At 39.0% G+C, this 14,314-nt stretch overlaps 1 long non-coding RNA gene across 1 annotated transcript; it reads left to right on the top strand.

Moving 5' to 3' along the window:
• Positions 1-6,118: 6,118 nt before the first annotated feature.
• Positions 6,119-7,657, top strand: LOC117534104. Its single transcript, XR_004567150.1, has 2 exons — positions 6,119-6,782; positions 7,247-7,657. It is a non-coding gene; the product is annotated as an uncharacterized LOC117534104 (long non-coding RNA).
• Positions 7,658-14,314: the final 6,657 nt, after the last annotated feature.

Here is a 14,314-nt window from a genome sequence, read left to right as displayed (position 1 = left end):
ACAGCATTCCAGAAAACGCCACAGCATTTCACAAAACACAACAGCATTTCACAAAACGCTGCAGCATTTCACAAAACGCCACAGCATTTCACAAAACACCACAGCATTTCAGAAAACACTACAGCATTTCACAAAACGCCACAGCATTTCACAAAACGCCACAGCATTCCAGAAAACGCCACAGCATTTCACAAAACACAACAGCATTTCACAAAACACCACAGCATTTCACAAAACGCCACAGCATTTCAGAAAACACTACAGCATTTCACAACACACCACAGCATTTCACAAAACGCCACAGCATTTCACAAAACGCCACAGCATTTCAGAAAACACCACAGCATTTCACAAAACGCCACAGCATTTCACAAAACGCCACAGCATTTCACAAAACGCCGCAGCATTTCACAAAACGCCGCAGCATTTCACAAAACACCACATCATTTCACATTGGACGGAAAGAAAGGGTAGAAAGAAAAAAAAAGAAATAACTTTGTTTCTAGCCCCATTTCATCAAAAAATATATTTTTTAATCTAGATGTGAATTGAAGCTACCTTGTAATATACTGGCTTATTATCACTGACTACAGACATATACAGTTAGCAACTAGCTAGGGAACATAGTTAGCCATTTAGCTGCTTAAGACGGAGACATTTATCATGAGTTGGTAGAGACAGAAACCGAGGTAAAAGAGAGCGGTTTTTGGTCTTGCGTTTGGTGTGTGTAACAGTGTTTCTGCCAGGGGGGCCTCTTGCCGTCATTTGACACAAATATTAATAATTCGAGAGAAGATCGAGAGTTTTTATCGCTTGCAATAACGAAAAGGACAAGGACATCTCTCTGTTGGAGGGGCAAAGGAGTCTGGTGGGATTCTTTTCGGAGTATTGAAGATCGTTTCCCCGACATCGGCGGTGCCTGCTCAACCCAGTCTCATGGCATTTCGTGTTCACCAACACGATTTTGAATCTATTGATTCGTGTTCACCAACACGATTTCCCCCTTTTTTTCGTGTTGCACAGCACGATTTTAAAAGCAATGTATTTCTACTGGTAATGTGTTTCGTGCCTGCAGCACGTCTTTTTTTCCGGTCGGGTCGTGGAAGACCGGAAGCTTATTGCTTTTATTTTAAATCGTATAATTTCAGACTTTTGTTGCCATCTGTGAGGAAAATAAATGGGGCTCAGAGCCTCAGAATACTGAAATCTGTATTTTTAAATCTTTTTTTCCTTCTAATTTATTATCATTTTCAAAATAACACACTGTTATTTACTCACCAATAACACACAATTATCCTTGCTTTTATTTATTGGTTTAATTCCATAATCTCTGGCTTTTTTGGCGTCCGTCAGGAACTGAATTTCAAAATAAAAATAACCGGAAACAGACGTAGGCATTTCGAGCGATTACCCAAGATCCTCAGCTATGGTTTAAGCTCGCTGATTGGATGTTTTAGCTGCAATGCATGCTGGGATTTGGTGTTTATATGATATGAAATCTGGAAAACATTTTCAAAGAATAAAATAATACTTAATTCCGAGTGCTCTTGCTTTTCTCTTTGAAAGTCATCACATAACGGCATTGTAATACACGGTTCGGCTGCATTACATATTACAGATCTGCCGTAGTTCTTTATTTATAGAGCCCTGATGAGAAGACCTTTGGAAAAACTGAAGAAATGCCGCCGAAACTGAATACTTGACGTGGATCATAAATATATCAACAATTAAACAACATCTTCAATTTCTCTTCACACAATACGTCTCCTTGCAGTATCAACACTAATTCGGCTGACTTTTACATTTGATCTAATTCATAGATAGGTTATATTTACACTATAACGGTGCACAGCTGATATACAAGGACTTGTAGTTTTGAAAGATATTACTGATTTTCTTTGAATGTAAGAATGTAAATACTGAGTCTGAAATAGTATAGTAATATGCTGTAAAATTATGTGAAAGCATGAATAAAACTACACATCTTCAGATGTTGTACATACATAAGTGTCCTACACTAATAATATAATAAAAAAGTTATTATGGCTGTGTGTACTAGTGTTAATTTCGTCAGCTATTTTTTAATTTAGTTTTAGTCTTAGTCCTGTGTTAAATTTCCTTTTTAGTTTTAGTCATATTTAGTCACCTTCATCCTGTTTTTATTTAGTCAAGTTTTAGTCGACTAAAAGTCTGAGCATTTTAGTCTTATTTTAGTCGACTAAAACAGTAAACATTTTAGTCAAGGTTTAGTCGACTAAAAGTCTGAGCATTTTAGTCTTATTTTAGTCAAAGAAAACTAATTATTTTAGTCTACTTTTTGTCAATAAAAACTGTTGAGTATTTTTTAGTCATCAGATTATATAGAACATTTCAGTCAAACTAGTCTAGCCAAAACCAATAATTTGTCATTTTAGCATATATAAATAAATAAGATTATATCTTGTCCTTATTTGATGAAAAACACAGGTTGAATGATTAAGAATGCAGCTTTGCAGAGAGTATCTGCTCAGGTTTGTGGTGTTTTTACCAGCTGTGTTATGGCCACATTGCTTCCCTTCTGATAAAACAATGCATTCGCTTTTTTTCTCCGCCTCATTGTAGCGAAAATGGGCCCAAATATCACATTGTTTCTTTCTCCCAAGCAGTGGTGGCTTTAGACTTTTTCGTTGTCAGTCATTTTGACGGATCGTAACATTTCCGTCATAATCCATTATTATCCGTCGAGTGCACAATTTATCAATCACTCGCGCTGACGGGGGGGTATTCGGTTAACGCGAGTGCAACCACTGCTCCCAAGCCCTGTTTCCATTTCATTTTCTGTTAAATAAGGTTAGTTAGACCATGAGTTAGACCCGAGTCTTCCTGACAGTTCATATTGTGCCGCTGCCCGGTGTAATTCAAATCTACCGCCGAGCGCACCGCAGACACACACAGCTGCTGCCCTGCCGCAGCACCGGAAATGGAACTGCTGGGAGAAAAACTGACTATCAGAGATGTAACGTTATCTTTGATAATATTTAGTCTCCTCATTTTTCGTCAACGAAAGTAAAGAGAGATTTTGGCATAGTTTTTATTTAGTTAACTACATTTTCGTCTCGTCACTTTTCGTCAACGATATTACATGATGATTTCGTTACAGTTATTGTTTACTGCCGTCGGTGCCGTCTCGTCATCGTCTCGTTTTCGTCATGGAAAAAAAGGTCGTTGACGAACATATTTCGTCATAGATTTAGTCAACGAAATTAACACTAGTGTGTACCTTGTGTGCACCTCCTGGTGGTTAAAGCACGTTATTGAATTATTGTTTTTATGTGTTATATTTGATTAAAAAAATATTAAGAGTACATACTTTCATAGGGGGAAAGTAGAAGGTCTGTGATAGAAATATAGAATATAAAAAATCAAGAAGATACTATAAGTGATCTCTACAATAAAACAGTTTAGTGCAGGATGTACAAAGATATTAATAGGAGGAGGTGCAAAACAGAAAAACGAATTAACCTTTATTTAAACATTAAATAACAGATTAAGGTCTTCTTTTAAATAAGAAACAAACTTTGGGGGTATCTATCTACAGATAAATATTAAGCCTGACAAAGTACTTAACGTCTAATATATTGCTTTCCTGCAATGTTAACTATGTTGAAGCACTTATTTTAACTGATATTATACATATGAATTATACTCTTATGTATGTAGATAGAATAAGAAATGTGCAGAATATGACAGTTTAATGGTGGAGGTATACATATATTGATATATGTCTTGTAATGCACTGTTGAGGAACCTGTGACCCAAGTTTTTCATTCATTGCATAACTACACCGTAGTTGTGTATATGATATGTCAATAAACCTTTGAAAATCTTGAAATCTTGAAAGGGATGTGCAAAATAGCCATAATATACAGTCTTTAATTCACTATTAGTAGAGAATAACGAGTAATGAATATACTTTATTACTCGTTTCCATTCATGTCAATTGCAGATACATGTTTAGTCCAACCCGGTATCACGGTGAGACGTGAACATGTGACGCTTTACCATTGCTGGGAGACGTGAAGATGTCACGGTTTCGTCTTTTCAAAACGTGAAAAGCGTGACAGCAACACGGTATTGTTAACCCATGTTAACCAGTGGAGAAATAACCGGAAATACCAAGCAAATGCTACCCCGACGTAATGATTTATTTTTTAATAGTCACACTCGATTACAGCGATTTTCTTGTTGCCCCAGCTGGTCGACACCTCTTTTAGCATAAACAAAGGCTACATTAATGTATTAAATCGATGTTAATCCGCGCGTGTGGATGTGGAATTAACGGACGTGACGTTGTGCGATTGAGTTGCCAAGCAACAGCTTCGGTTCATGTTAATTTACAAACTATTCAACTACAACCGTAGTTATATTTAAAAACATGTTAGAAGGCCTCACGAAATACTTTAATGCACATTAAAAATGTAAATGTGAAGGAATGTGTGTATAACAAAATACATCGGTCATTAAACGAAACCGGAAACAGACGTAGGCAAGATCCTCAGCTCGATGATTGGATGGTTATCCGCAATGCATGCTGGGATTTGGTGTTTATGTGATGTGAAATCTGAAAACGTTTTTTAAAAATACAATAATACTTTATTCCGAGTGTGCTTGCTTTACTCTTTGAAAGTCATCACATAACGGCATTGTAATACACGGTTCGGCTGCATTAAATATGACATATCTGCCGTAGTTCTCTATTTATAGAGCCCTGCTGAGAAGACTTCTGGACAAACAGGAGAACTGCCGCCAAAACTGAATACGTGACGTTGATCATAAATATATAAGCAATTATACAACATCTTACATTTCTTTTCACACAATGCGTCTCCTTACAGTATCAACACTAATTCGGCTGACTTTTATATTTGATCCAATTGGTAGATAGGCTGTATTTAAACCATAACCGTGCAGAGCTGATAGAAAGGGACACCTGGTGGTCAAAGCACGTTATTGAATTGTATTATTTTATTATTAGATATTAATAGGATCTCTATAAAGTTTATTCATTACTCGTTATTCTCTACTAATAGTTCATTAAAGACTGTATATAATGACTAGTTTGAACATCCCTTTCAAGATTTCAAGATTTTATAAGCTAAGGTTTATTGACATATCATATTATACACAACTACTGTGTAGTTATGCAATGAATGAAAAACTTGGGTCGCAGGTTCCTCAACAGTGCATTACAAGACATCTATCAATATATGTTTATACTCCACCATTAAACTGTCATTCTGCACATATCTTATACTATCTACATACATCTTATAAGAGTATAATACATATGTATAATATCAGTTTAATAATAAACAAATAATAAACAAATAAGTGCTTAAACATAGTTAACATTGCAGGAAAGCAATATATTAGACGTTAAGTACTTTGTCAGGCTTAATATTTATCTGTAGATACAAATGTCACTGTGTGCTGTGTGCTCTGCATGTGTGACTATTAAAGAATCAGAATCAGAATACCTTTATTAGTTCCACAGAGGGGAAATGTGCAGCGTTACAGCAGGAAAGAGCCACAGACAGCTTAGTGTTGCATATCTTACATGCGTTAAAAAAGTACTAAGTTAGAATAAAATAAACAATATGCTAAAAAAGTACTAAGTTAGAATATATTAAACAATATGCTAAAAAAAAGATAAAAAGTTACATAATTTTCAAAAATACAGATCAAAAACAAAACGGCATATTATATTGATTTAGTGGCCAGGTATAAATTACAGTTATTAATGGCATATATATATATATATATATTGCACATATTGCACAAAGTTGGTTTGTATTTAGCAGCAAGGGGTGTTATAGTCTGTGTTGTGGTGTGTGTACGAGGGTCTACATGGGGCAGTGCTGGTTGTAAAGTCTGACCGCTGCAGGAAGGAAGGACCTGCGGTTTCAAGAGGGTTTCATCCCTCCATATTCTTCTTAAAGCTTTTTTCTTATTCAAAATAAGACCTTAACCTAAAGTACTCTTTAATGTTTAAATTAAGCCTTATTAGTTTGTCTGTTTTGCACATCCTCCTATTAACCCTTAAAGGCCGAGCGAGCCGCCCGCGGCTTCAAAGAGGTAGCGTTCTAAAATGCTTAATAACTTTTTAACCGCTAATCCTATCCATCTGATTTAAAAAGTGAGGTAAAGCGGCTATTCTAGGCTTTTTGCTGGTATCACTATGTCCTTTTCCGGGATTCAGAGGCTCCGACGTGATCGGGGCAACGTTATCACATTTTACAGCCTTGATTCGTCAAGGAGACCCACGCGGCCCCTCTGTCTGAGCCAAACAGCCAAGGTTTTAGACTAAGTCCCACCCCCCTGTGTCCGGATAGGTTTAAAATGTAAAGGTCCAGGCAAACCTCTGCCCATGCTACCATCTTCTCGACCAATCAACATAGGTTGCTGTGTATGTTTTTGGCGGCGGGAGATAAACAAAGAGAAACAGAGAGACGAGAGAGTAATACTAAAGAAGAGTAATTCTGCCAGCGTAAGAGAAATAAATACAACACGAGATATCTAGATACAGTCACACACACACACAAATACACATACATACACACACACACACATATCCCAAGACAAATTCAAACCAACATGTCAAAACGGCGTTACACTACGGAAGAAGAATTTATAGTCTGGCGGACCGCTTAGCGATGCAGCGGTGGATTCCTCAGATTCTGAAGCTGACAACTGGCAAGGAAGAGGAGTATGATCACGGGATTGATCCCTTCGAAGATAAAAAAGTGAGTAACTTTGCTTATTTCTTATTGTTTGTGTTGCATTTATCGGTTGTTGTTTCTGTATAACGCCGAAAATAATTAGTCCTAAGAGTTTTTATAATGGATGGCCATTTGCCGTAATTGTGTCATAAAGTGAAGTCCTGAGCTCAAGATTCACTATCAATAGAGGCTACTATTTATTTCAGTAAAAAAAACGTCAAGCAATACCTTTCATTTATTGCCTCATTCCGCTTGCCCTCTTTGGTTGTTTGTTATGAGGTCTAATGTTATTATATTCATTGCATTACAATTCAGTTACTGATTCCATCAACTAGTAATGTTAGCAGAGGGATAAAGTGTGAATCAAATCAAAAGTTGAGACTGTGTTTAGAAAACAGATAGGATGACACTGGAGAAATAAAAGCAATAAAGGAAATAAAATAAATTCAGACATTTATATCTGTATATTTTCCTCCCTTTTATTTTAGTACAGAGGATGAGAGAGGGGATGCACAAGCCCCTGTCCCCATCAGTAGGCCTCCTTCAAACCGAGAGGGAAAAGAATGTGGCCAGGAGGGTGCAGCATCCAGAAAAAAAGGCCAAACCAATGCCAGCCCCCCTGACAGTGAAAGGGAGAGGAAGAGGGAAAGGGAAAAAAACATCTCTGACCCCAGAAGAGCCAGGAGCTGTTTGGAACGGACCTGAGGTGCCAGATACTGCCCAACAACTACCACACTTTTGCCCGAAAAGAGCCCCTGGAGTCCAAGGTTTTGTTGGTGTGGAGTATACTCCTGCACAAATATTTAGAAATTGTTTTAACAACCAAGCTGTAAATATCATCTGCAAGAACACAAACAAAAATGCTGAAAAGGAGCAGGCTAAGGGGGAAAAGTTTGTTTGGGAAAGCCGGTAAAATTCCTCATGTATGTCGGCCTTATGGCACTTCTAAAACTGCTAAAAGTAAGAGACTACTGGAGGAAGGGATCACACCTGAGTGTTCTCTTTCCTGCTCCTGTCATGACAAGAGACAGGTTCATGGCAATCAGCAGAGCTGTACATCTGAGCGACCCAGACCATGATGAATGTGGATACATTTCCTTTGCTCTTTATATATTTTTCTAATATTTTGGTTATAGTTTGAAGATCATTTGCTCTTTGTACTTTTGCACTTTCTATATATTCCTAATAGTTTTAATATAATTTGCACTTTGTTAATTTGCACTTTGAATTTGTTTCACTGTTTGTGTTTGTATTTCAATGTTCAAATGATAATATATATCTCTGAAACAAGTTATTTTTGTTGCAATGTCATCTGTTATGGTTTAATTGTTTACTCTCTCAACCTTTTTTTGACAGAAGAACCATGATCAGTCATTTAAATATGGAAATACATTTCGTTTTAATTATTCCATATGATCCTAGGCGTTTTTCACTGAAAAACGCCTAGGATAATATTGTAATAAATAGCTGTAACTTGCTCAGGGAACATAATATGCAGATGAAATTTAATTTGAAAGCCTAAAACATCTAAATGCAGCTTTGTAAATAATAAAAAAAGAAAATCCCTATGTTCCTGGCGGAGTAAACAGTAAAAAAACACAACATTTGTACTGGCGTTTTTGAAAAGTGCTGGTAAATTCAGCCATTATCACACAAAGTTATGGTAAAATTTGGACTTCAAATTAGCCAGACTTGAACTAGAGGTTCTCCTGAATCAAATGAGGTAAGGCACTTGATGCTGACTGCAAGAAAAGGTTAGAACAGGTTAGGAGAAACAAATAAATACAGGAGAGTCAGGCAGGCGAAAATTCCGTCTAGGTCTTTAAGGGTTAATATCTAATAATAAAATAATACAATTCAATAACGTGCTTTGACCACCAGGTGTCCCTTTCTATCAGCTCTGCACGGTTATGGTGTAAATACAGCCTATCTACCAATTGGATCAAATATAAAAGTCAGCCGAATTAGTGTTGATACTGCAAGGAGAAGTATTGTGTGAAAAGAAATGTAAGATGTTGTTTAATTGCTTATATATTTATGATCCACGTCACGTTTTCAGTGCCTCATGTTTGTCTAGAAGTCTTCTCATCAGGGCTCTATAAATAGAGAATTACGGCAGATATGTAATATTTAATGCAGCCGAACCGTGTATTACAATGCCGTTATGTGATGACTTTCAAAGAGAAAAGCAAGCACACTCGGAATAAAGTATTATTGTATTTTTAAAAAACGTTTTCAGATTTCACATCACATACACACCAAACCCCAGCATGCATTGCGGATAACCATCCAATCATCGAGCTGAGGATCTTGCCTACGTCTGTTTCCGGTTTCGTTTAATGACCAATGTATTTTGTTATACACACATTCCTTCACCTTTACATTTTAATGTGCATTAAAGTATTTCGTGAGGCCTTCTGACATGTTTTTAAATATAACTACGGTTGTAGTTGAATAGTTTGTAAATTAACATGAACCGAAGCTGTTGCTTGGCAACTCAATCGCACAACGTCACGTCCGTTAATTCCACATCCACACGCATGGATTAACATCGATTTAATACATTAATGTAGCCTTTGTTTATGCTCAAAGAGGTGTCGACCAGCTGGGGCAACAAGAAAATCGCTGTAATCGAGTGTGACTATTAAAAAATAAATCATTACGTCGGGGTAGCATTTGCTTGGTATTTCCGGTTATTTCTCCACTGGTTAACATGGGTTAACAATACCGTGTAGCTGTCACGCTTTTCACGTTTTGAAAAGACGAAACCGTGACATCTTCACGTCTCCCAGCAATGGTAAAGCGTCACATGTTCACGTCTCACCGTGATACCGGGTTGGTTTAGTCTTCTCAAGCACCAACTATCAAATATCTCTCCTGATTGTTGGCACTTGACAATCACCTTACCTGCATTTTACTCAGGTGTAACTAAAGTCTGATTTAAGGGTTGTTTATATTTCACATAATTAATCAGAATCTGCAAAGTAACTCAAATAAGTGTAGTGTAGTAAAAATACCAGGTTAACCTCTGAATTGTAGTGGAGTAGAATTACAAAGTAACAATGAGCTGTCATGTGGGTATATATTAATGCTGCGCATTATGGACACAAGCGATTTTCACCCATTTATTAATTATATGTTTTACATTTTATAACACCAATGTGTTTAATATTTGGCAACTTCTAATTGTGGGAAAAACGTTCAGAGACGTCCCATAGAACATTTTGCGAAACACAATAGCCAGCATGTGTAGTTCTGGGGGGGGCGTTCGATTCCAGTTTTGGATAGTCTGGCGTGGTTTCGTTCCATTTCAAACAGCTGTTTGACGCTCGGCGTAACCTTGTCGCACTGCCACTCCAACATCCAATCCCAGAGGTTGAAGATTAATCACGGGGACTGTAGTCCTAAACGATAGCTGGGGATTATGGGTATTGTAGTGTCTTTGGCCATCCTAAACTCAGAAATGTTGACAATCGCAATGATGCTCGAAATGTCCCTTATAGGCTTACGTCTGTTTCCGGTTATTTTTATTTTGAAATTCAGTTCCTGACGGACGCCAAAAAAGCCCGAGATTATGGAATTACACCAATAAATAAAAGCAAGGATAATTGTGTGTTATTGGTGAGTAAATAACAGTGTGTTATTTTGAAAAGAATAACAAATTAGAAGGAAACAAATATTTAAAAATACAGATTTCAGTATTCTGAGGCTCTGAGCCACATTTATTTTCCTCACAGACGGCAACAAAAGTCAGAAATTATACGATTTAAAATAAAAGCAATAATTGTGGCTTGATATTGAGTAAGAACATGTTTTTATGAACCACACAGCTTCCGGTCTTCCACGACCCGACCGGAGAAAAAGACGTGCTGCAGGCACGAAACACATTACCAGTAGAAATACATTGCTTTTAAAATCGTGCTGTGCAACACGAAAAAAAAGGGGGAAATCGTGTTGGTGAACACGAATCAATAGATTAAAAATCGTGTTGGTGAACACGAAATGCCATGAGACTGGGTTGGCCTGCTACAGGACAACATGGAACGTGCGCGATTTGGACGCGATGAGCGGTGCTAGTGGAGCACGCACGTGAGCTGCGAGCACCAGAGCCTCGCAGCGGCGAAACTGAGGTTCCGTGGTAAACTGTGGTAACATGAAGAGCCGTTTGGGAGCCGAAACAGCCAGCGCTTTAAGAGAGCCGAGTCAAATGATCCGGCTCACTAACGTAAAAAGACAGTATCTATAAGGGACGGCTCAAGTCAAAATGCAAGCACCCCCCCACCCCCTTAGGCACAGCAGGCTGAAGCACCACGGTGGAGCTCGGTAAGGTGCTCCCTAGCACTCTCCCCATGAGCATTTGTGCAGGAGTATTGCATGCATGTTACAGGTGTGTTTCTCAGGATGAGCAGGGCAAGATGAGGGTCTGTGTTCGTTAGTTGTGCTTTTTTAAGAACATGTTTAACAGTTTGTACGGTCCTTTCAGCCAGACTGTGCATAGCCTGGGCTGGAATGAGTGAGTGTTATGCCCCATGATTCTGCAAAGTTCCTCATTTCTTGACTCGCGAATGGGACATACACACTATCTCTTTAGGTATTCCTTGTCCTGGAGAAGACTGATTTCATTTTCTTAATGACAGTGTGTGAAGTCTTGTCGTTAATGTTAAGCACCTCAGGATATTTTGACAGGTAGTCGACCATCAATAGGAATGATTGTCCTTTTATTTCAAAGATGTCAGCCCCTATTTTGAGCCAAGGAAGCTCAGGAATGTTGTGTGAGATCAGAGGCTCCCTCTGGTTTCTGGGCTGGAACTGCTGACATGTCCCACAATTCTCGACCATTTGTTCTATCTCTCTTGACATACCTGGCCAGTACCAGTTCCTTCTGGCAAGTGCTTTTGTCCGCTGCATTCCTTGATGAGCCACATGTAATGTTTGCAGCATGTCACTTCTCATCGAGCTCGGGATGATTATCCTGTCACCTGCAAACATTATCTCATCTATTACTGACAGAGTATGTCTGATAGGCCAGTATTGAACCAGTTTAATGTGTACTTGTTTTCTGTGTCGTGCCAGCCTGTGTCTGTGTGTTTCCTGCAGCAGCTGTAGTATTTCATCATTAGCTGTTCCACTTTTGAGTTTTTACAGCATCTCAGTGCTCAAAGCATCTGTTGGCTCCAGAGCATAGACAACTTTCTCATCTGTGATGTCATCAACTGTTGAATGTTCATCATGTCTGACAGCTCGTGAGAGTGTGTCTGCAATCAGTAGGTCTTTACCTGGTGTGTAGATGACATTCAAGTCATATCGCTGCAGCTGGAGGAGCATCCGTTGGAGTCTGAAAGGAGCTGCTCCAAGCGGCTTTCTCAGAATGCTTTCCAGAGGTTTGTGGTCTGACTGCACGTCCACTTTCAATCCGTACACGTACTGATGGAACCTCTTAACAGAGAAGACAATTGCTAACAGTTCCTTTTCTATTCGAGCATAGTTCTTTTCTGTTTGTGTTAGTGCTCTTGATGCATAGGCAATTGGATGGCCCTCGTGCATTAGACATGCCCCCAAACCATCTTTGGATGCATCTGCCTGTATGATGAGCTATTTCTTTGGGTCAAAATAACTGAGTACAGGAGCTGTAATGAGAGCATCTTTCAGTGTTTTGACTGCTTCATCATGTTCGTGCTGCCACAGCCACACACTGTCTTTTCTCAACAACTGTCTCAGTGGTGCTGATATGGTGGCCTCACCTGGGATGTACTGAGCCAGGTATTTTTTACCATACCCAGCAATCGCTGTAGTCCAGTTTTGTCAGTTGGTGTTGGCATGCCTGTGATAGCCTTGATCTTAGCATTGTCTGCTTTAACACCCTCTGAGGGTGACAGTATGGCCCATGTAGTTGACACTGCTCACCTTGTACTGTATCTTGTCTTTGTTGAACTTCACATTAGCCTCCTTTGCTCTGGCTATCACTTTCTGTAATATCGCATCGTGTTCTTTCTCTGATGATGCAGCAATTATCACGTCATCTGCAATGATGTGGATCCCTTGGATATCTCCAAATGTCTCACAGTTGCGTTGCTGGAAAACCTCACTTGCTGACTTGATCCCAAATGGAAGGCGTTTAAAGCGGTATCTCCCCCATGGTGTGTTAAATGTGCACAGTAGGGAGGACTCTTTATCTAGCTTTATTTGCCAATATTCATCTTTTTCATCCAGCACTGTGAAAAGTTTCTTACCAGCTAGTTTGCACAGAACTTCATCGGTCGTTGGAATAGAGTAGTGCTGCCTGAGTATAGCTTTGTTTAAGTCACTGGGATCCAAGCAAACCTGTAACTTTTTTTTTCTGTGATCACCAGGCTATTAACCCATTGTGTAGGCTCAGTTACCAGTACAATAACATCAGCTTGTAACAAGTCGTCGAGAGTGTCTCTCAGTCTGTCCATTACTGCCAGTGGTATTTTCCTACAGCAATGTATGACAGGTGTGGCCTTGGGGTCAGTGTGGATGTGATATTCTCAAACTCACCTAAACCCTCAAAGACAGTTGGGTGCTGAGCTATGAGCTCCTCTTTTGTTGTGGGATGTTTCACTTCTATTGAGTCAATGTCCACTCTTTTCACCAGGTGCAGTTCTTCACATGCCTCGTTTCCTAATATGGAAATGGATGAGTGACTGGAAACATCAAATGTCAGACTTGCCTATGTTTTGGGAGTAGAGCATTTGAGTTTTACCACCCCTTCTGGCTTCAATCTCATCCCTCCATATGCCACCAGCACTGTCTTTGTAGGCTGTAGTTTGAGGTGTGTTCTTCTTTCACGCCTGGCTTTTCGGGTCATCGATGTGAATACTTTCAGTGGCAGGACGTTGGCCTCTGCTCCTGTGTCCAACTTAAACTTCACACACACATGCAGTCAACATTTACATTAGAATGCCACGACTTGTCAGCTTTAGACTTTAGCTGATCAATGTTCACTGTCCCAATATATAGGGAGTCTATTTCCGGAGAAACATCATGTACTGTACTGTACTTGTGATGTTGGGCTTTAGCTGACCTACACACTTTTGCATAGTGATTCTGTTTTCCACAATTATGGCAGGATACTCTTGGCTGGTGTGATTTACCACATTGTTTGCATGTTTCATGTCTTTGTCCCATGTCTTGTGTACGTTGTATAGGCGGTGTGCGTGTCTTTTGTCCTTGTCGACTATTCTTGTGCACTGCAAGTACAGACATCTCCTGGGCTGCTGCATTCATAGCTAGCATTTGAACTCTCAGCAGCTCTGCAGGTGTCTATGGCCCTTTCTAATGTGAGATTAGGTTCTCTTAAAAGTCTCTCTTTCAGTCTCATTCATACTAAACACAATCTTGTCTCTGATCATGTCATTTTCTGTGGTATAAAATTGACAATCCTTGCTCTTTTGCTTGAGCCCTGTCACATATTTATCAACCGTGGTGTTACCTGTCCTGACATAGGATGTGCCCAAAACTCTCAAATACTCTCTTCTTAGGCAGACAATAGGCTCTGAATGCTGCTAGAATATCATTAACAGTCTGTGCATCTT

The sequence above is a fragment of the Gymnodraco acuticeps genome, unplaced genomic scaffold (assembly GCF_902827175.1).
Source record: "Gymnodraco acuticeps unplaced genomic scaffold, fGymAcu1.1, whole genome shotgun sequence".
Taxonomy (NCBI): Eukaryota; Metazoa; Chordata; class Actinopteri; order Perciformes; family Bathydraconidae; genus Gymnodraco; species Gymnodraco acuticeps.
The sequence above is the reverse complement of the archived record's forward strand: the minus strand, read 5'-3'. Positions and strand labels throughout refer to the sequence as shown.